General features: G+C 40.7%; 1 non-coding gene and 1 pseudogene across 1 annotated transcript; one reads left to right on the forward strand and one right to left on the reverse strand.

Moving 5' to 3' along the window:
* Positions 1–23,670, reverse strand: part of LOC101442694 (zinc finger protein basonuclin-2 pseudogene) — a 32,388-nt pseudogene extending 8,718 nt beyond the window's left edge.
* Positions 10,189–10,321, forward strand: LOC111766558 (small nucleolar RNA SNORA1). Its single transcript, XR_002798579.1, has one exon. It is a non-coding gene; the product is annotated as a small nucleolar RNA SNORA1 (small nucleolar RNA).
* Positions 23,671–23,911: the final 241 nt, after the last annotated feature.

Consider the following 23,911-nt stretch of genomic DNA (forward strand, 5'->3'; position numbering starts at 1 on the left):
GGCCACAGTGAATGCTCTTGGATAAGTATTTAACCAAAATTGGCCCAATTAAAATGAATCCTTGGGCACTGGCTGGATAGGAATCTGGAAGAGATATGCTGGGGACATCACATGAAGAGAGGCTGCCTCAGAATGAAGGCAGGAAGAGGAATGTGGAGCTGGAGCTGGAGAGAGGCCAAGCAAGATGCAGTGCTATCTCTCCTGGACCCAGCCTTGCCTGAAGTTAACACCAAGATGTTCTACTTCTATAAGTCAATTAATTACCTTTTTTCCCTTCAGCCAGGTGGCTTGGCTTTTCATCACTTGCAATCCAACAGTCCAGGCTATTGCAGATGACAGTTCCTGATAAACTGTTGCCTAAGTGAGCTGTCCTCAGAACTATTATGCTCCTCGCATATTTTCAAAAGTTGGGCTTTTCCAGGGAATGCTGATAATTGAAAGGATTTACCAATGTCCCATTCTGGGATTCTTCCGGTCACTGGGCATGATAGTAGTATTGTTAGTAATTTTTTAGACAAAGACTGCGATGTTATATTTGGATGCATGGCTGTTTGTCATTCTGAATGTTACTGTTTTACATATGGGTGAAGTAGGCATTTTCTTTTCTTATTAATTTTCCTTAACAATCTAACATACTAGGCTTAAATGATTTTGTCATTTCCATTAGTATTTAGAGAAAGTATAAGGATATCTTTATGTTATTAATCTTCTGTATTTAATATGAGTTATGTACCTAACTCTATAGGTACTAAAAGTGTTTTCTTTTAAGGAACCTAAAATCCTTTAATATTCAAAAGAATATATTCTCCCAAGTACCTGAGATATATCCCTCTAATAATGAGAGTTATAAAGTAACATGTAACCTAGTCAAGGTGGTTTACATCTTTGAGAATTCCTAGCATGTTACATTGGGAGAATAAATCTTCTGGAAGATATCAGAAATTACCCCTAAGACTGTGATTTTATACACCCTCCAAAGTTCTATTTGTGAACTCTTGTTTTTAGTCCTAAAAGAAAACCTTTTGGGAAGAAATAACAAAATTTAAGATGAGGTTTGAAATCAAATTCATTATAGATTCAGCCAGAGAAAAGAACCTTGAGCTCCAAATACCACAGGAGACTGAACAGGGTCTAGTTTTGGGTTCCTCCTTTTAATAGGGATGTGGGGAAACTAGGGAGGTTCCTAAGAAAAACAGGAAAAGGGTAGAAAATAAGATATGTAAGGGAAAACCTGGTGGTTCCTTAATTGAAAAATGGAAAAGCTGACATCAAATTCTTGTGTCTGCTGGTTCATTAATTAAATAATTGAGCAAAGGTTTGTTTTATGTTTATATGTAACAGGCACTGAGGTCAGGTTTCATCCTATTGGGTGGGAGACAGATACTGAAATAAATGGCTATAACCTGTGATAATGCTAAGGGAGGTAGGTTCCAAGTGCTCTGGGAGTCTGGAAGAAGATCAGGTGAGCTTGTGAGGAAGAAGAGCAGGGGAACTTGTGAAGGCAGAGATTAGGGAAAGCTTCCAGAGGAGGCGGGGTTGACCTGAGACATGAAGAATGGGTTTGAGTTTGATGGATAGGGAAGGGGATTTTAGAAAGCATGTACACAATAAAGCAAAGTGTATCCGAAGAGTCCCAAGTAGATTATGGTAGAGAAGGACTACAGAGACAGTGTGGTAGAAAATAAAAGAAATGAAGCTGAGCAGGGAAACAGAAGGCTTTGTTATTCTTTAAACTTTAAAATTGTCTTAAAGGCAATGGAGAAACACTGAAGGATGATAATCTAGGGAGGAATATTATCTATCATATTTGCATATTAAATAAAAGTCTCTGTGGCGGGTTCTCCGAAGGATAAAGCTGATGAGTTCCCCATATCTGCCAGGAAATGAATAAGCAGGGAGAAGCTAAGATGCAAGGATTAAATCATTGCAAGAGAGAGTTTGATAATACAAAGACTTTGACTTTGAGTGATTAGGCATTATTATGAGATTATGAAGGGAATTAGTAGAATTCAAACTGGAAGATGGGTTATAAAGTATGATCATCTTCTTTCATATTTTACAGTTTCTGGTTGAGGCAGAAGGTTAGATTGGTTTACATTTCCTAAAGTGTGTTCTTTGAATGAGTTGTAATAAATGTTGCATGAACCGAAAGCACAAGCTTTGGTGCTCTCCAAAAGTTTGGCTTTAGCAAAAGTAAGTAAAGCAATTTATTTATTGCAGGACATTTTACAACTTTCATACGCAATATGCCTTATGAATTTTCAAGTAAGGGATATTGGGTTTTTCTTTTTTTCTGAGGTACCGGGACAGGGGATTGAACCCAGGACTTCATACGTGGGAAGCCAGCTGGTATTCAACCAATGAGCCAAATTGAGTAGTTTTTTGTTTTGTTTTGTTTTGCTTGTGTCTTTTCCTTTTTTCTATTTTCTATTTTTTTATTTACTTCTCTCCCCTTCCTCCCCCCGAGTTGTCCCCTCTCTGTGTCCATTTGCTGTGCGCTCCTCTGTGACCGCTTCTATCCTTATCACTGGCACCGGGAATCTGTATTTCTTTTTGTTGTGTCAGCTCTCAGTGTGCACGGTGCCATTCTTGGGCAGGCTGCACCTTCTTTCACACTGGACAGCTCTCCTTATGGGGCGTGCTCCTTGCATGTGAGCTCCCCTACGCGGGAGACACCCCTACATGGCAGGGCTCTCCTTGCGTGCATCAGCACTGCGCATGGGCCAGCTCCACACAGGTCAAGGAGGCCCAGGGTTTGAACCGCGGACCTCCCATGTGGTAGGCGGATGCCCTATCCATTGGGCCAAGTCCACTTCCCAACTGTATCTCTTTTTTTTTTTTTTTTTAAAGATTTATTTATTTATTTTAATTTCCCCCCCTCCCCTGGTTGTCTGTTCTTGGTGTCTGTTTGCTGCGTCTTGTTTCTTTGTCCACTTCTGTTGTCGTCAGCGGAACGGGAAGTGTGGGCGGTGCCATTCCTGGGCAGGCTGCACTTTCTTTTCACGCTGGGCAGCTTTCCTCACAGGCCACTCCTTGCGCGTGGGGCTCCCTCACGCGGGGGACACCCTTGCGTGGCACGGCACTCCTTGTGTGCATCAGCACTGCGCATGGGCCAGCTCCACACGGGTCAAGGAGGCCCGGGGTTTGAACCGCGGACCTCCCATATGGTAGACAGACGCCCTAACCGCTGGGCCAAAGTCCGTTTCCCCCCAACTGTATCTCTTTTTGTTGCGTCATCTTGCTACGTCAGCTCTCTGTGAGTGCAGCACCACTCCTGGGCAGGCTGCACTTTTTTCACATGGGGCGGCTCTCCTTACGGGGTGCACTCCCTATGCGGGGGGCACCCTTGCGTGGTAGGGCAGTCTTTGTGCGCATCAGTACTGTGCATGGGCCAGCTCACTACATGGATCAGGAGGCCCTGGGTTTGAACCTTGGACTTCCCATGTGATAGGCAGATGCTCTATCCATTGAGCCAAATCTGCTCCCCTTATGTTCTTCTAAGGAACACATTTGGTGAAATACTGAACCAGATACATTTGATTCTGTTACCAACTCTAAGATTCTTCCTTTAGGTTCTGAAATCCTAAAAATTACCTGAGTCTTGGAATTACTTTTCCATAATATTTATCAGGTATGAGTGAGTGATTTAACTCAAGGAAATATGACATTATTTAATACTAACTAGCAACGACTACTTTTTTGTTTTTAAAGATTTATTTATTTATTCCCACCCCCATCCCCCACCCCCATTGTCTGCTCTCTGTGTCCATTTGCTGTGTTTTCTTCTATGTTTGCCCATATTCTCACCAGGCAGCTCCCAGAACCAATCCTGGGAACTTCCGGAGTGGCAGAAAGGTGATCATTATCTTGCGCCACCCATCTGCTGCATCTTCCATTGTCTCTTCTCTGTATCTCCTTTTGTTGTGTCATCTTGCTACGCCAGCTCTCCATGTGGGGCAGCATTCCTGTGGATGTAGCTCTCCTGTGCGGGGCAGTACTCTGCACAGGCCAGCACTCCATGTGGGCCGGCTCACCACATGGGCCAGTTTGCCTTCACCAGGAGGCCCTGGGCATTGAACCCTGGACTTCCTATATGGTAGGTGGGATCCCAATTGCTTGAGCTGCATCCACTTCCCCAACTACTTTTTTTGAGCCCTTATTGTAAGAATGGATAAATCAGATAAAATATGAACAGATGTGATCCTAAACTCAAATCAAACTAAAATCCTAAGGGTCAATTTACTGGACAATTTGGGAATCACAATTCTCTTCATTTTAAAGAATTAGAAGAAACATGGGAGCAGATAAATTTTCCCCTCCACCTGAAGTTATTTCCTGATACAGTTAAAACTCAGCAAAGGACTTTAGAATTCTGCGTAGTTGAAACAAAGGGAGGTGGAATTTTAGAGTCCTCTAAAGAATGTTACCTTCAGGAATGTGACATTAGGTAGCCAGGAATAAGATTTGGGCTGTTCAAACAAATCTCTCAAGAATAAAGTTTTTTTTAGTGATTAAATGTAATCCAGGGATTGCAGATAGTTTGCTTTAGCTGACAGTGCCAGTGAGTTGATAGTGGTGCTTGGAGAATTTGGTTGAGAAGATTTGAGACTCTTTGACTCAGTGTAACAAATGTGGTAATTGAAGGGGGACATCTGCCTTGTACAGTCAAGGAGAGAGGGAAAGTCCCCCGACTCTGTAGTTACCATCCTCTTCCTAAATCATCTTGGAGGTATATTAGGTCATAAAGGGTGCTAGTGAGCTGAATTGGATCAGAAACAATTTGAAGAAATATAAGCTAAAACAAATGTAATCCAGAAGAAGCATCAAATCACCCAGGATTTATATAACCCCATAGGTCTAAAGAAACTGGTTTATGCTGGGGCCACATTAAATTGATTTGGAATGGAAATGTGGACATGGCAGAAGTGTACTTAACCCCTGAAAGGAGTCCTTGATAAAGAGGTTTACAAATTTAGCGTATAAAGTGCAAGTCTTCAAACCTAGGCCTTTGTGAATATGAGAATTCTGTTGAAAACCACAGAGTTGATCTTTCCTGTGAGTACATTGAGTTCATGTTAATTATCAGTACTTTGCCAAGCAGGACTGTAAATCCTTAATGAAATGTTCAATATGAAGAGTCAAGTATTTTCTTTTCTTTAGCAATTAGGGCCTGTGTTACTCTCAGGGATACCCAAAGCCCCTGTAGTGGGTTATACAATCAAAGGGAGGAATACGTCACTGGAATGAAGGAGGAAACTAAGAATGCCTATCCTTGTTTATCACCCAACATCCAGGCAAATCTCAGTCCACCATCTCCCAGTAGGAGTTGTCCTGATGGTGAAGGAGCAGCCACCCAACTGGAGTGACTCATTTGGTGAGTCAGGGAGTTACAACTTCACACCCAGCTAGCTGCCCAAACCCAAGCCAATTCTATTACTTAGCCAAAGACATAAAAAACCTACTTGAGAAAAATATGGATGATGAAAGTTATGCTCTTCTGAGACAGTCTATTTGCAGCAGTGTCTGGTCTGTGGTTAGAATTCTGGACTTGAAACTGGGAGAGCCGAGAAGAGACAAGTGAAAAGATGTGTGTTCCTTTCTCTGCTTGACCATGAACTGCCTAAGAACCTTGGAAAAGTGAGCCTCTCTGACCCCAGTGTCCTCATTTTCTTAGATGAGAAAGAAGAGAAGTTAGAGGTGGGGACAGTGAGGAAAGGGAACTCATATTTCATGAGTTCTATATATTATCTAAAGGGTTACCTGCGTCCCCCACACCACACCGGATGGGCTCCCAGGAGTAAGGAGGAGATGCTGATCCCTCAGACTGGACGAGGTGGGGGAGCAGGAGCGCCTCACACTTCCTCCCAACCACTGCAGGAAGTCCCCAGGATCTATCTCACAAGCTGTTTGGAATTTCTGTGGTCTCTCTGGCCACCTTCAAGTTTTAAGTAATTTCAGTGCCCTGTGGCTCTTGGGCTAGGCACCCTAATGAAGGATTTGTGTCACTCTGCCTTAAAACAGTGCTTCTTCTAGCCATTTGTCACAGATGTCTGAGCCTTGTGGCTCCATATTATTGTTACTGGCACTGTTGTTGGCCTCTTTTCCTTCAGAATGGACAGAAGGCCTTGAAAGTCAGTCTGGAAATAATCCAGCTACATTCCAAATTACCTTTTCTTCCAGAACACCAGTGCTTGTCATTAGACTACATGTGTAAGCCAGCGTAGACTTTTCCCCCTTAGGTTAAGTTCCGTAGACCAGTGGTCTTCAAGCATTTTGTTTTCAAAAGCTTTAAAAGACTTTTGCAAAAAGTCTTTTGTATCCCTTCACACATTTTCAAGTCAACATATGGATATGTTGGACAAAGGATATATTTTGTCAACTTTAAATATCTTTTCCTTAAAAATCTTGGAATTGCAGGTTTCCCTCATTCAGGGTATACATTGTTGATAAAATGAAGGAGCAAAATAAAATATCTGATCAAATTAAACTTACTCTTTCTGTTAGGAAAAAGCTGACACCTGTTTTTAGTGCAAATAAACATGGTTTAACACATGTATGTGCAAACTCACTTCTGAATTTATGAGACAGAGTGAGAAAAACTGAGACGGGGAGACAGAGATTGAAAGCGAAGGGCAGAGAGACCCAGGAGGAGAGAGAGGAGCCTTGTGGAGCCTCTCTTTGTTTTATTTTCCCTCTCCACAAATCTCCTCAGGAAATCTATGCTTCCCTCTTGGTTTTTCTGCTTGGTGCCTGGAGGAGCTAACCCCAGAGCAAGCACACAGAAAGGTTAGGGCCCTGAGAGGCCTTGCCTTATCTTTCTTTTGTAAAGTGGTTACAGGGTCATTGGGAATGAGGATGTGGGAAAGAGAACCACAGGCCCACGCAGTGTTACACAGGAGCTGAGGAACTGAACACTGATTCAATTAAAGATATCCCTGCCTGCAAAGCCCTGGAAAGCCTTCACATACCCCAGGGGACAGGCATTCCTGTTTGAAGACACTGCCTTCAACCCTGTCAGCCCCCTTAGTTGAGTGTGGGACATGCCAAGGCAGGTTCTTAGCTTAGGCCTGCGAGTTGTTGAACATTTACAACATGCTGTTAGCGGAAGACTCCGGATTCTGGGCTTCTAGGTTCTTGGCTTATGTCACATAGAAGAATTTAAACACATGCAAGGGAGTAAAGAGTTTATTAAGAAACAAGAAAACGAGAAAAGTACACAGTCCGAGGCATAGCCCACGGGTGTGCTACAGAGTGAGACATGAGAGTGGAGCCTCAGGGTCAGGCCTTTTAGAAGTCTTTCCTTCTCCCCCTTCATAGTGTTGGGGGAGGGGCCCAGCTGTGGGCTGTTCTGATTGGTTGCCCCACCCGTCAGTTCTCAGGGGACCGATCCTGAGACCTTTTGAGGATATCCAGGGCTTTCCCTTGATTTCGAATGGGATTCTTGTTCCAAATGGGATTCTCATGGCTAGGGTATCTGAGATCCCTCAGGAGCTCTCGGGTGGGTTCTCAAGGCCATGTGGTCTGCTGGCCATTTTGTCTTCTGGAAGACCTTGTTACAGATAATTAGCTGCATCATACAAAGCTGTGTAGCAGAGGACCCAGGAGCCAAACTGGAATTCTCTTAGTGCTTAAATCAGGCCCCCACCCCCCCCCACCACAACAGGTGTTCTAAGTTGCACAAAACAGGGCCAGCTGGGCATGTGAATTTAGGGGAGGATTTCAAAGGAAACCCCAGGCTTTATGCAGACTGTTTCCTACCTGTGGCTTTTATCTTAAAGAAGGAAATAGTGCCTTAGAGCTACGTCTGTACTCCAGTAGGCTTGAGATAACATTTTGAAGCACTTTGATTTACTTAGTGAGACCTGCATGATACTATACTATTTAGATGTGGTAACTCATAAAATAATATCTTGATAATTTACAAAACAATTTTGTTTCGTTACATAAATTCACAAAATAGTGAAATAAAAGATCCAATAGTTCTTAAATATTTTTTATTAAAAGAAAAGATAAATTGTCTCCAAATTTATCCTTAAGTATTTTGAAAACAAAAACAAAAAACAGTTCCCTTTAAAAATACCTGGCCAAGAATCCAGAAAAACTTTTCATTTTTGAGGATCTCCTTTCCCTCTTGCCTTTCTGTTCTCTTACCTATGTTGTGCTGAAAATAAAACAGACTTTAAAAACGGGGATGCAGAGTAAGTTTATTGAGCTAATGTTGTACTAATGCAGGAGCAGCACCAAAAGAGGTTTCTGCTCAAAAGGTTGAGTTGGCTGCTTGAGACAAAGGGAAGGTATGGGGAGAAAGGGGAGGGATAAGGGAAACATGATTTATTCTTAGCACTTGCTTTCCATGCTTTCTGTACATTCGGAGGCTATGGGGCGGTTTGAGCAGGGGGTCCTTGAGGCACAGCTTGTTAATCAGCAAGCAAGATGTTTATGTAAGGTTGTAGCTATCTGGTGAAGATCAGCAGGCATTGCTGGTGTCAGCTTGAACTCTTTGTTACAGTTTTTCCTCTTAGGCTGGGGCAGGGGGTTTTATCAGCACCGCAAATAATTATTGGTATGTCAGCTTGCTTCAGTTAACCTCTGTTTCTTCTTTATAACTCCCTGGATAAAATGGAAGCTCAAGCAATTCAAGATGGTTAGTAAAATCATTTATCATTTCAATTTCACATTCCCTCCTTTTGGTTGAGGAAGTCCTTTGACTTTCCGAAGACCAAGTATGACTAGTTTGGGGCTCCATTGACTAATACTTTAAAGCTACAGGGGACAGGGGGAAAAGTCTGGTGGCTTTAAGGCACTGTATATGCCAAAGTTGGTGATGATGTGAGTGAAAACAGGTCCGAGGAGAAGGGTAATGATTTGCATGATCCGCGGTGAGACTAAGGTATACAACCAAGAGGTGTTAGGCAGAAATCCCTTAATTGAGTCTTATATGTCCTTTGGTTGCTGGTTTATGCTGTGAAGCCATTCGTCTTATTTGAGGATTTTCTATATGTTGGTCTTGACTTGTCTGGTGGTGTTGATCCAGGTAAGATAGAAAGTGTTGTCAACAGTGCAGATGTCTCCTTTTTCTTACAGTAGGTAATCTAAAGCTAACCAATTGTCCATAGTTATGGCTGTGAAGAAGTAGAGACAGATAGTCCTTGCAGGGCTTGCCCCGTTTCTTGAGGTATGGCTTCAAGGGTGGCACTGAGATTGTGGAGGATGTGCTCTTGGAATCTAAAAGCTATCAAGGGGGCTAAAAGTCTGAGTCTGAGCTTATTCCAGCAAGAATGAAACCATCAGCCCTTTTATTTTGTGTGGGAGAGGTAAAGTTATAAGGGTAGCAGTTGGAGTCTAATACAGAGCCAATTGTGCATTGTCCACCAGGCTCTGAGCCAGCAAGCAGGAATGGAGATGCTACAGAACCTAGAGTGATATTACATAGTGGGCAAGACCTGAGGAGGCACAGAAAGGTCTTGGGTCTGTGAAGTAGAAGAATAGTGTAGGGGTCATTTTAGTTAGACAACAGGGTTTGGGAAGACAATGTTTGCTACTACAGTCTAGATAAAGGCAGCAGAGTTAACTGCATCAAAGAGAAGATAACAGAGTTAACAAGGATTCTTAGGCCGCCAGCCAGAGTGTTCTTGCTCTAGGGGAGAGAACTATACATTAGTTAAGAAAAGAGACAAAAGGAATTTAAGGTGTATTCAGCCCACATCCCTAGTCTTGGGAGAGCTGTTTGCATCAGATGCGCCTGCTTCTGAACCAGTGGAGGTGCAGGGCCGGGTTTCTGATGCTTTCAGTGGTCCACTTGGGTAACAGGTCTGGTTTTAGGTGCGACAGGTGAATCCAGGAGTCAATTTCTCAAAGTGTCGTGGTAGTGGGAGGGGTAAGGAGCACTTGAAAGCACCCTTTCTGCTGAGGCCATGTTTCCAAGGATGCCATTTCTAATATACCTTATCTCCTGGTTGCACAGACGGTGGAGAATTGTGGAGATCTGTAGACAGAGACTCAGAAACAGTTCTATGGAGTTCAGAAAGAGTTTGTGTGCGTTTTTGGCAGTAGGTACGAGGAACTAAGGCTTTGGCAATGTGTGTAACTTTTGTAAGGAAAAGGTCAGTGAGGGCCAAAAAGGTAAATTCATGAAGACTGGGGGATAACTTTAATTTAAGGGAGGGGAGGCAAAATTATTCAGTAAGTAGCTTCATTCCATGAGAATGGGCACAGTTGATCATGGTGTCCAAAATTGATAAATGTGGCTAAATTGAGACACAGGTTATGCTTCCGTCACAGTAAATTTATTGCAGTAGTGACGAAGAGATCTGTAACATTTTTATTTTTTTTGAAGGTCATGTGTTAAAAATGGATGTTAACAGATTAAAGGCTCGTACATTTTAGATCCTTTGCCAAAATATAGATGTAAAAAAAAATTGTTCAGTTAGTTTTCCTAGCTGTGTCTTGATTAGGCCATTGATGCATTTAACAGCCCTGATGATTGGGGGTGATGGGCACAGTGAAGGCGCTGAAGGATGGGCGAAGTTGACAGAAGTTTGCAGGGGGTTGCCTTGTAAAGTGAGTGCCACTATTACTATGGATTTTTTTCTTTTTCAACACAGTCTCCACAATTGTATGAAGCACAAATTATGAGAGCTGAGTCTAGGGTTACTTCAGAGACTGCATGAGCAGAAGTTACTCTGACAATCACTGGACACAAGCAGGAAGGGAGACCTTGAATTACAGTATCCCAGGTCTGACTGTAGTTGCCCAACGGGGTGATAAGGACTAGCAAGTCTTTGGGTTGGTACCCTGCATGTATACCCTCTTTTTTCATTCACAGGGAGCTGCAAGGGAGGAAGTAATTAGGAAGCCCCAGGGAAGGAGGTTTTAAGAGTACTTGATGTTGCAATTTGGGGAGGAAAAACAGGAAGGGTTGGGGGAGAAAACACAAAGCCATATATGCTACAATCCACCCTGTCCCACAACTCTTAGAATTTTTCCACCACCTCTTCTGCAAAAGGCCCTGAGCGTTGAACAGGGAGCCAGAGGTGTTTATAAACAGTAGTACTGTGATATAAGGCCACAGCTACAATACAAACAAGACAAGCAATTATAGGAGGTCCTGGGCTCTGGGAGTTGCCACCTAGAAGGGCCGCTCTTAGATAGATAGATAGATAGATAGATGGATAGATGGATAGATGGATAGATGGATAGATGGATAGATGGATAGATAGATAGATAGATGGATAGATGGATGGATGGGTAGGTGGGTAGGTAGGTAGGTAGGTAGGTAGATGAAAGAGCAAAGGCAAAGGTGGCAAAATGTTAAAATTGGTGGATCTGAGTATCTAGGAAAGGTGGGGGCACGTTGGAGTTCTCTGTATGGGGTTTGCATTATTTTTGCAACAGTCTTGTAAGTGTGAAATTATTTGAGAATAAAAAGTTCAAAGAAATGTTAGGGAAAAAAAAAGATAAGGGAAGGACACATTCCAGGTGAACCAGAGATGCCAGATGCTGGTAAGCATCTGCACTTTCGACAGGCCGATTGATCAATCCTGGATTGTTGCTACAGTGGCAGTCCAGTCAAGCAAGAAGTTAGAAGAAGGCTTGTGAAACTGGAAAAGAAGCCTAAGGGCTCAAGCGCAAATGTTTACTTGGTGTCCAGAGGGGAAGTTTTCTCTGGTGAGTAATAGAACAAAGAAACTTTCTCCCATAGGCCCTAGGAATTTGCTTAGAGTGGGCAAGATCCGAGTTTACAATAACACACATGTTAACCTTTCAAAGGAGCAGGTTGTAATGCCAACTGTGTTTTACCACCCTATGGCAGCTCCTCTATGGCCACTTTTTTATTGTTCTAGCCCTAGGGCTGCTTCTGCTTCACTTGTAGAGCTGCCTAACTTTAATGCTGGGTTTCTGGTGTTAATTAAACAGATTCTTAAAATTTCTAGGGAGCTGTTAGATTACACACAAAATGTAAAGTATCTCAGGATTAAGAAATAATAAAGATGAGCCCAGGGATAAATGACTGCTGCAAGAGCTTACAATCTAGGCCCTAATTTCCTTGAATAAAGTGGTTTCTAGAGATTATTAACTACAACCTATAGCAGAAATTTTGTTTCATTTTACTTTTATACCTTTACTAAAATTATGTTGATCAACAGGTGTTTCACTTTAGCAGTACAGGAAAAAAAACCCTGTTTTCTTAATTATTTCATGAAAACATAAGATTTTCAATGGTATTAAGGTTATCTTCTTACCATCACTTTACTATGCAAATTGAGGTTTTTTGTTATGAAGTTACTTTGTTATCAGTATTAATTCAGACTTTCACTTAATGACTTCCTGGAACTAGCCAGATATATAGAAACATTTCAGTTTAGAAAATGTGTTTACAAATTTCCCATAATTATTCATAACTACAAAGATTAGTTATTTTACCTTAGAATAAATTTTACTTTTAACAGAAAAAATTTACTTTCAGAAGTCCTCTACAACTTTTTGTATTTATTCAAATTTTGTCCTACTTATTCCTGTCCTCATGAAAACTAGTCATTTTATCTTAGGACAAAAATACACTCCCTTAAACAAGCTGATCAAGTTTTACTCAGCATTGACTATGAATTCACTTTAATAAACCTTTTACTTCTTTTTATATCCATTTAAGTCTTATTAGGTATTCCTCATTCTGCTTTGTGAAATGTAGTCATTTCACTTTAGGACAGATTTACATGTTTTTTTCCGCTTTAACTTAATTTTATTAAAGACAAACTTAAAACTTTCATTATTATCTGTATAAACCTATGGAGGTTACACTTCAGATGAATAAAATTGAAACAATTATGCAAGAAATATTTTTTCTTTTCCTCCATAGAAGACTAAAACCTCTTTTTTTTCATAATATTTTAAAAAATGCGAACGACCCCAAAAGTATACTGACTACTAGACTTGGGACTATATTATAAATGTTTAATTTGTTTTTATCATAGTTTAGAAAAAGCTTTCTATAGCTTTTAAGGATCTTTATTTTTCCTTACTGAAATTTCGCTATTGGATTATTAATTACTCTTATCCCAATGCTCTTTAAAAGTTTAAATTGGTGAATTACAGGACAAACTATGCAAACTAAGGTTTATTCTGTTAATATTTCCACTGTCCCTATCATTCTTTTTTTTTTAAAAGATTTATTTTTATTTATTTCTCTCCCCATCCCCTCCCCCCCCCTGCCAGTTGTCTGTTCTCTGTGTCCATTTGCTGCGTGTTCTTCTTTGTTGGCTTCTGTTGTTGTCGGCAGCACGGGAATCTGTGTCTCTTTTTGTTGCCTCATCTTGTGTGTCAGCTCTCTGTGTGTGCAGCACCATTCCTGGGCAGGCTGCACTTTCTTCGCGCTGGACGGCTCTCCTTATGGGGCACAGTCCTTGCGCATGGGGCTCACCTATGCGGGGGCACCCCTGCATGGCAGGGCACTCCTTGTGCGCATCAGCACTGTGCGTGGCCAGCTCCACATTGTTCAAGGAGGCCCGGGGTTTGAAGCACGGACCTCCCATGTGGTAGATGGACGCCCTATCCATTGGGCCAAGTCTGCTTCCCCCTATCATTCTTAATTTCCAGGCCTACTAGACAGAATTCTAACCTAAACTTACATTTCCCTGTTTTATTGTACCTAGTTACTTCTTTAAAGAGAAAACCCCGAGGGTGAGGTAGGGTAGGTTAAGGAGCCCAGGAAAAACTTTCTTTTTTTTTTAAGTTATTCGGTTTAAAAGTTTCTAAACTTTAACAGCATCAATTTTGTTAATGTGGTTATCCAGGTCTAATTAGAATTAGCATGTAAACAGAACAGAGAACATTAATGTTACTAAGATTTTTGCTATTATTCCTTGATTTTTCTAAATAATAAAGCAAAATCATATAAATGAAACTGTGAGAACACATTTTGTACTAGCAGATTTTTAAAATACTTAAACACCTTAGTTAATGTACTTTAAAAGAATAATATACAATTTTTTTAAAAAAAGACGGATTAATGGCACATAAGGTATTACACTGTTTCCAAGAAAAAGAAATGCATACAATTAAATATTTATATGAATTTTGAAACTTATGATGGTATTTTGCTTTTACAGTTTTCTCAAATACTTTGCAATTAGTTATATATACAAATTTCATTTATACAAAGCTTGGAGGAAAATTTCATTTTCCTTAAATGAATTACTATTATTTATAAGGACATAAATAACAAGCATTCAAAAATATTTATTTTAGATTATACTCTATTATAAGAGTCTTAGATTGCAGTGTATTGAAAAGCACCTTTGCTTTTTTTTCCAAATAATTTTATTTATCTAAATTTTTGCATGAATTTTACCAGCAGTCTTATAAATTAATTAGCAAAGATTTGAGTAGCCAGCTTATAAATCGGAATGGTAAGACTGAATTTTTTACAAGGCCCACTGAACTTCATTAGGATTTGGAAAATCTTGTTATTAAAAAAGGGGAGTTAAACTAAGTTAGAACCAAGAGGGAGAAGACAGAAGGATTTTAAAAAATATAAGAAGCTGAGCTTCTCCAATTTCTGGGACTCTAGGAATATTTATTTATCTAAAATCAATTTGAATAGACAGTGTAGGAAAATATACATTAAATAAACAGACACAAACCACAGAAACAAAGAAATACAAAAATATAAAACTTACTGTTTCCCATGACAGTAAAGAAACAGAAACAGAAGAGAATACTCTTACGATGACCAAAAACAGAAGCTGTGACAGAGGGCCTGACCAGACTTTAGCTCAACAAGTGGATTTTGACCTCAACTGCAACACAGCAGGAATTCAAAGATCCAGGAGGGGTTGGCTGGTGAGCCAGGAGATGACTCCAGAGAGGACGGAACACAAAGGATTCTCTTGCTCCTCTCCAAGGCATCAGAGGTGTCATCCCAGCATCCATCTTTGGGTCCCACTTTTGACACCAAGCGCTGTTGTGCTGAAGATAAAACAGACTTTAAAAAAAAAGGGGGAGTGCAAAGTAAGTTTATTGAGTTAAAGCTGGGCTAATGCACAAGCAGCACCAAAAGAGGTTTCTGCTTAAAAAGCTGAGCTGGGGGGCGGAGGGGCGGGCAGCTCATATGGCTGCATGAGACAAAGGAAGGTGTGGGGGGAAATGGAAAGGGATGAGGGGGACATGATTTGTTTTTGGTATGTGTTTTATGTGCTTTTATGCATTAGGAGGCTATGGGGCTGTTTAAGTAGGGTATCCCTGAGGCCCAGTTTGCTAATCAGCAAGTGCATGTGCAAGGTACCTTCTTTCTGAGGCCAGAAACAATGGAGTCCTCCGTGTGTGCTAACAGATCAAGGCCATGGAATTAAGTTTATAGAGTATGAAACTTCAGGACTGTAGGAGCAAAGCTGCCCTGAAAGAAGAAAATACTGTGTATTTTAAAATAGTTTTGATATGTTGCATTTATTTTTATTTTGCTTTGCACTGTTTTTTTTTTTTCTTAAAGCTAAGTTACTCAAATCATGGGTCTACATATTGGAAATGTGTGCAGTTTAAAACAAAATATATGAAGCTGAGTATCTTCATTGTGCTGTCTTGCAGGTGACATGTTGAAAACTAAACTCATCATCTCCCCCACCTATGTTCTTAGTTGCAGAGATGGTGACCCCACCCATCTAATTCCTGAAACTGCCCCTGACCATTCCCTTCACCCCGCCATCCATTATCTATCTCTCAAACTTCTCACAAGTCCTTTTGCTTGTCTTTATTCTAGTTTCAGCAACTAGCAAACCTTCGAGCAGATTAGAGCACAGCCTCTCTACTGTGCATTTCCTTCCTTCTAATCAAGGGCTTTCAAACTTTGGTTAATGACACACACACAGGTGAATATATGTACATACAGAACCAGAAGTTACCTGCAACAATACTTAACCTTACAACCTGTCTTGTAATGTTTTCTGGTTTATTTCATGGAAACAAAAAAGCTAGTTGGGGACTCTTTGAATTGATAAATCTTGACTTGCAGTTTAAAAAACACTCCCTTTTTCATTTTATAGGTAACAACCAGATAGGCAACTCCCATACTCAAAACCTTTCAATGGTTTCCCATTCATTAGCCTTGGGATAAAGTACTTTATTTTTTAAAGATTTATTTATTTGTTTCTCCCCCCACCCCCTCATCTGCTCTCTGTGTCCATTCACTGTGCGTGTTCTTCTGTGTCTGCTTGTCTTCTCTTTAGGAGGCACCAGGAACAATCTCTGTGCCACCTCAGCTTCCTGGTCTACTGTGTCTCTTATTGTCTCTCCTCTGTGTCTTTTTTTGTTGCGTCATCTTGCTGTGCCAGCTCTCCGCTCAGGCCAGCTTGCTGCATGGGCCAGCATTCCTGCATGGGCCAGGACTCCACTAGTGCAAGCTTGCCATGTGGGCCAGCACTCCATGTGGGCCAGCTCTCTGCTAGGGCCAGCTTGCCTTCCAGGAGGGCCCAGGAATCGAACCCTGGACCTCTCATATATTAGCTTGAGTCACGTCCGCTTCCCAGGATAAAGTACTTTAAAAGCCTCCACCTTGCTCTGTTTGCCCTCCTCTCAGCATAGTTAATCCTCCTGTCTGGAAAGTGCTCCTCCCATTTTTCCAGAGCTAACTAACTCCCCACAGTAAACAAGTACTTTAGACCTAATTGCAATTACTTCAGGGAGGATTTTTTTTTTAGGATTTATTTATTTATTTCTCTCCCCTTCCCCCCACCCCAGTTGTCTGTTCTCTGTGTCTATTTGCTGCGTGTTGTTTCTTTGTCCGCTTCTGTTGTTGTCAGCAGCATGGGAATCTGTGTCTCTTTTTGTTGTGTCATCTTGTTGTGTCAGCTCTCCGTGTGTGCAGCGCTCTTTGCTCCTTGCATGTGGGCTCCCCTATGTGGGGACACCTCTGTGTGGCAGGGCACTCCTTGCGCGCATCAGCACTGCACATGGGCCAACTCCACATGGGTCAAGGAAGCCCGGGGTTTGAACCGCAGACCTCCCATGTGGTAGATGGACACCCTAACCACTGGGCCAAGTCTGCTTCCCGCTTCTGGGAGGATTTACTGACTTCTTAGCCTAGGTGAACCTGGATGTTCTACCATAATTAAGACTTTGATAGCATAGAGACTCTTAAAATATTAGTCATTCCTCTGCTCAAAATCCTTTCAAGGCTACCCATTTGTAGCAGTTTGATATTATTGGTGAATTCCAAAAAGAAATATTCAATTATGTTTGTAAACTGATCTTTTCCTATGGGCATATTAGATTATGTCGGATTCATAGGTTTACTTGTTTAAGTAATTATGTCAACCTCTTGTGCCAGTAGGGCATTGAATCTCCACCCTTTGGTGGGTGGTGACTCACAGATAAAAGGCATGGCAAAGGACAGAGTTAAGGGCTTTTAATGTTGCAGTTTTGATGTTAGAGTTTGATGCTGAAGCTGGAGCCCCAGGGAGAGACAGAGCCATTCGCCTGATAGTCTACAGCTGACCTTGTGGAGAAAACAGACACTGAGCCCAGAGGAACCCAGGAAGCCTGAACTCTCACAGACATCAGCAGCCATCTTGCTCCAACATGTGAAAATAGACTTTGGTGAGGGACGTAACTTATGCTTTACGGACTGGTATCTGTAAGCTCCTACCCCAAATAAATACCCTTTATAAAAACCAACCAATTTATGGTATTTTGCATCAGTACCCCTTTGGCTGACTAATACACCATTTCATTCAGGCTAAATCCAAAGTTCTTACAGTTGCCTGCATGGTCCTACATGATCCACCCCGCCTACGTCTTCTAATTTCCAAGAACTTTCCTTATGTACTCTGTCACACTAACTTCACTGCTACTCCTCCAGATGCCTAGATATCTTCCTACCTCGGGGTCTTTGCACTTGCTATTCCTTCTGCCTGGAACACCTCCAGATGTTTACATGGCTCTGTCTCATTTCTACCAGTTTTCTGAAAGGTCACCTTTCAGAAGTCAGTGAGGCCTTCCTTGATCATTCTATTTAAACTTGCATTCCATAATCTGGCACTGCCTGTTTTCTTCTCTGCTTTAAATTTCTGTTTGGTTTGCTTCTTATCTATAAGCTCCATGACAATAGAGATTTTTTTCTATTTACTGCTAAATCCCAGCATCTAGAATAGAGTTTGTAGTAGGCACTCAATAAATAGTTGCTGAAAGAATGGATGAGTAAACAGACCAATCTTGTATATTCATTTTCAAATCATTGTTTTCTAGCAGGAAAAGATGCCTGTCCTTTCACCAAGGTAAAGAGTAGGACGTCAACAAACATTTTTAAAATTTGAATTCATTTAAATTCAAAGTGGTTACAATGGAGAGAGAACCATGGATGATAGAATATTTATGTTTACATTCATCTTGTTTATAATTGGACTACATAGCTACTACTATGTAGTACTATATAGTTACACTATAGTTACTACTTTGTCATAATCCTTCTTCAAATGGAAATTTATTAGTACATGTATTCACTGTTTATGGCACAGATGTTAGGCTTGGAGCATTCCTGTTGCTGCTCTTAGTTTCAATCCTGGTAATGGAATGAATTTGAATGACAACTCAGTGCCACAAAATCAGTGGTTTTGGTTTGAATTATTTCATCAGTAATAATTCAAGCAAATAGATATAAGAAAGATAATGTCCTTTTCTAATCAATACCCTAGAACCATTACTAAAAGGATTCATTCATAATATTAGTGCTACAAAAACCATCAATAATTTGATTGCTTATAAAGTTTAAAATTCTTGAAGGGTTCTAGAAGTTTGGTGTTATGGCTCTATAGCAGGGGTCAGCAAACTTTTGCTCTAAAGGGCTGGATGCTAAATATTTTAGGCTTTGTGGGCTACATATATTTTCTGAATGGGTATTTTCAATACCTCCTCCTCTACCCTCATTCCCATTCCTGCCTAGAAAATATTGCCTAATACTGGAATTGTCAATGTGTTAAGATATAAATGTCAAAGGAAAATCCTGTTGGCATTTGGAATCATACAGAAAGTGTTTTGTGGGAGTTATCCTTGATCACATAAACACTCTTCTCACTTCAGTAGCTGATAACCAAATCATTTCTCACTGGTAAGAAACCCAGCTTCTTAATGAAAACCATCCCCTGCAAGAGGGTCACCCCAGGAAAGACAGGACTCCTGATGAAGAAGGTGCTACCAGAGAGGGGCTGAGTGTCAAAGCTTCTTTATGGGTACTAGATTATCACTCTTTACACATCCTTTGCTGGATCCATAGCATCTACTTTAAAATGTGATGATTTTTAAAGCTGTAAATAGTTAACCGCTAGCCTGGGATATTTGTGTTAGAAGGTAATTCTATAAATATAGAATATTCCTGTTAAAATAGAGAACTAAGTTGTTTAGAACAATGGCTAACATCATTCCAGTCACTGTACTAAGCACCTTAAATACATATTCCCAGTTCATTTTCCCACTACAAACCTGTGAAGTAGGTACTATTAGGAAATAAGACTTGAATTAAATAACTTTTCCAAGGTCACCCAGTTAGTGTCAGAGTTGTTTCCAACCCAGATCTCTCAGAATCCATTCCTGTATTATTACAGAATATGGTCTCATAAATATATATTGTTTTTGCGTGACATGAGAAAGAGCTGATTGATTATGCTTTCATGTTTTGTGTAGATGATCCTACCATGAAAAATATTTAAAAATTGTTTTGCATGTGCATAGTTGATGTCAATCTTTTTGTCTGGGGAATGATGGCATGACTCTTTTCCTTTCAGGGATACTGGCTTTTTTCAGCATTATCTTCTAGCAGGTTATTGTTGAATTTTTAAAAGATGGGTTTTAAAAATTTAGCTTGAATTTTTGTCACAAAGCAAGATGATATTTCCAAGGAAAATTTAAAGACTTTTTCCATTCTAAATCATTAAGATGGTTTTAATAAGGTTTATGTCTTCCCTGATAGGCTTGAAAAATAGTGAAGAAGTACAAACAATTAAGTTGTTCATTTAGCATCTACCATATTAATATTAGTCTTTTCTCTGGGAAATGGATGTGGCTCAACCAATTGGGCTCCTGTCTACCATATAGGAGGTCCAGGGTTTGATGCCTAGGGCCTCCTGGTGAGGGCAAGCTGGCCCATATGGCGAGCTGGCCCGTGTGGAGTGCTGGCCCATGCAGGAACACAGCCCTGCACAGGAGTGCCACCCTGCGTGGGTTGCCACCTCACATGAGGAAAGCCACCCCGCAAAGGAGTGCTGGCCGGCGCAGAGAGCTGGCACAGCAAGATGATGCAACAAGAGACACAGAGGAAAGAAAATAAGAAGATGTAGCAGAACAGGGGAGCTGAGGTGGCACAAGAGAGTAATTGCCTCTCTCCTGCTCTGGAAGGTCCTAGGATTGGTTCCCAGAGCCACCTAATGACAATACAAGCTGACACAGAAGAACACACAGCAAATGGACACAGAGAGCAGACAATGGGGGGAAGGGGGAAGGGGGCAATAAATAAAAATAAATCTTAAAAAAATAAGTCTTTTCTCAATTAACTTATGATTAAAGGCCTTAAATTTCTTGTTCCTTGGTTTTCTGTATCTAAAGTAGAAAAATGATACCACTACTAATTATTTAAGCTCATTGAAGACTATCAAAGTCTATACTTTATCATTAGTGCATGAACTAAAGCATATTTTTCTCATTATATGAGCAAAGACTGACTGAACCTAGAAGAGCAATAAACATCCCTTTGGAGACTTACTCCTTAGAGAGAAGTTAGAGGCTTCATTGTAAAGGTGATACAGTAATGCCTTGCTGAAGGAAGTGATGAAAGAGAAAGAACATCTGTGCTTTTTTTGCCTTTTGCACCAAATGCATGGAATTCTAGGTATCAATGTAAAGTGTTTTCTTGTGGGGTATTTTGGGATGTTTTCTTTAATAAAATATTAATATTATTCTTTTCAATAAAGGTGAATCATTCAATAGTTAACTGTTTATTTTAACATTATATGTTGAAAATATACTCCCTAGAATATGTTCATAGCTTGGAAAAACTTGTCAGATTTTACATCTGTTTTTGGTTGGAAAAATATGGCTACTATATACTTTATATAATGTATTTTGGAATTATATTTGTGAAGCCAGGAGAAAAGAGTTAATTATTATCAAAATGGGCTTTTTTTCCTTTATTTTTAAAGAAACTTTAAGTTACATAAATGTTATGTCAAAAATATAAGGGGGAGTGGATGCGGCTTAGGTGGTTGAGTGTCCATTTCCCACATAGGAGGTCCTGGGCTCAGTTCTCAGTGCCTCCATAAAAAAAATAAATAAATAAACAAGCAAAACACATGGAAAAACCAACTCAGGGGAGACGATGTGGCCCCGTGGTTAATCACTGGCTTCCCACATACGAGGTCCCAGGTTCAATCCCTGGTCCCAGGTACCTCAAAATAAAAAGGGATCCCCATATACTATACCCCTCCCCTTCCCACATTTTCTCCCACTAGCAACATCTTTCATTAATGTGATACATTTGCTACAATTGATGGACATATTTTGAAGCACTGCTACTAAGCATGTCTATAGTTTACATTATGGTTTACACTTTGCACCTTACATTTTTATAGGTTTTGACAAAATGTCAAAATGTATCTGCCATTGCAATATCATGCAGAACAATTACAATGTCCCCAAAATGCCCCATATTACACCTATTCTTCCCTGTCCCTCCCCTCAGAACCTCTAGTGACCACTATTTTTATATCAGTGTTACAAGTTCTTCCAGTACTAGAATAATAATTTCTACTTTAGTTCATAGGTGCATTCCATCTTAAGTTTGTTCTTTCCTCAATCTTGAGGATTTTGGGATAGTGGTGCCCATTCTGCTTCTGATTGAGAGGGGGCTTGGATCCCATGGGGCAGATGGATAGAACTGTCTTGCTTACAGTTGTTGATACTCACTGTTTTTTGGGATGAGTGTTGTTCATCTTCATCCTTTTAATTTTCTTGAGTGAGTCCAGTGAACTGGTGAGGAGCAGTTGGCTGCACTCTGCTGAGATTCAGGGCTCAACCCACATAATGAACAGCAGAAGATTTAAGTCTCTGGGGCATGTATTTAATGGGTGTAGTAATAATTATAGGCTCAAATAAAAGGACAGAAGAACCACGTGTAGGAAAATTATAAATGAGTCTAACTCTGATACATTGGGGAGATAGGTTATCCTATATTCCAAGGTAAGACCCACAGGCAGGGTGCTGATTTCCTGGGGTTGTCTGCCCTGCCTATAGTCTCTAGAGCCCTCAGGAGCTACCCTGCTTGAGGTGCTGTTTACTGTGGCAGTCAGCGAATCCTCTTGAGATGTACACAAGTGTAACCACTGGAATGACCTCCTAACTCACTTTGAAATCTCTTAGCCGTAAAAACTCATTGGCTTTAACATTTCCTGCTTTTCATGTAGGTCTTTTTCAAAACACATCACTAGTTGGTGCTTGGTAATAATCTTTCGGTGCCAGGGAATCTCATCCCCAGGAGTCATGTCCCATGCTAGGTGGAAGGTAGTGAGTTTATATGCTAAGTTTGGCTTAGAGAGAGGCCACATTTGAGCAACAAGGAAGCTTTCAGGAGGTAACTCTTAGGCAATATATGCTACTATGCTGAGTTTGAATTTCAAAATAACAAGGTTCATAAGTATAATGAACTTACATTCATTATGTAAGTTGAACTTAATATCAAGGTCACGGCATGTTGGAAACCAGCTCCCTGGATATGGTTTGGCTGAAGGCATTCAAGCTAAAATATAACTTTGGCAACTCTATTATTTCTGCTTCAAAGAAAACAAAATTACTTAATATTTTAAATTTGGTGTTATCTTATGTTATAAATCATGTTCTACCTATATTTCCTTTTAGGCTAATTTCCATTTTCTTTTATTCAAAGAGCTGGTTAAACCCTGAGTAATTACTGCAGATAAAAGGCCTGCCTAAGTGTTTGATAGGACTGCTCCAGTTGGAGAGTAGGGGTGCTAGCCACATATATATATTTCCTTGACCAGTACTGAATGTTGAGTTATTCCACTTGACAGGACTAGGCCCCATTCCGAGGCCCCAACCCAAATAACAGCCATAATTTAAAGAAGTTGCAAGTTTATTATGAATCTGCCCCACTGTGGAAGTGTGACCAGCTGTTTACTCAGAAGGAGCCACATCCCATGACATAGAGCAGCGCCCCCCCACCCAGAGCCTTGTGTCCAGATACAGTTCATTTCCTCACAAGAATAGACAAAGAAGCCACATAACCCCACCAACCCCTCACACACCCCTAGAATTCACTGCCCCTAGCCCACCACCCCCTAGCCATCCCTATAGGCCCTCGGGTCTTACCTAAGCCCCAATCCACTCCCACTGACTAAGCATGTTCCCGCCTACAGATGTTCTGTATAAATTCATAGCTGCCTCTGCCAGAGGCAGGCTGAAGTTTGTCTTCAGACCCCCGCCGTGGTGGTGGGGGTGCTGAAGTTTATTCTTCAGATGCCCTCCGTTAGGAGAACTTTCCAATAAATCCTTACCTGCAATCACTGGTCTCATTGTCCCAATTGTCACACCCCGACATCCAACACCACTCTGGTAGCCTTTTGCCAAACTCTTTTTCACTTCATCCACTTCTTGGTCCCCTTCTTGGTTCCCTTCCAACATCTCTCTCTCTCTCACACACATACAGAGAAATAAATTTAAATAAAATTATAAAAGAACAAACAAACATTCAAAGAGTATAACAGTCTGGGTCACATCTACTGACTCCGTGCTATGAAAGTTGGTAAGCATTATCATAGAAACTTTCGCTTAAATTACTCTTCTATCTCCTGATATTTGTTTGTACAAGGAATTATATTTACCTCTTCTACTGGTTGTCACTTATAATTTTTAAGAACACCTA

This window comes from Dasypus novemcinctus, chromosome 13, assembly GCF_030445035.2.
Source record: "Dasypus novemcinctus isolate mDasNov1 chromosome 13, mDasNov1.1.hap2, whole genome shotgun sequence".
NCBI lineage: Eukaryota > Metazoa > Chordata > Mammalia > Cingulata > Dasypodidae > Dasypus > Dasypus novemcinctus.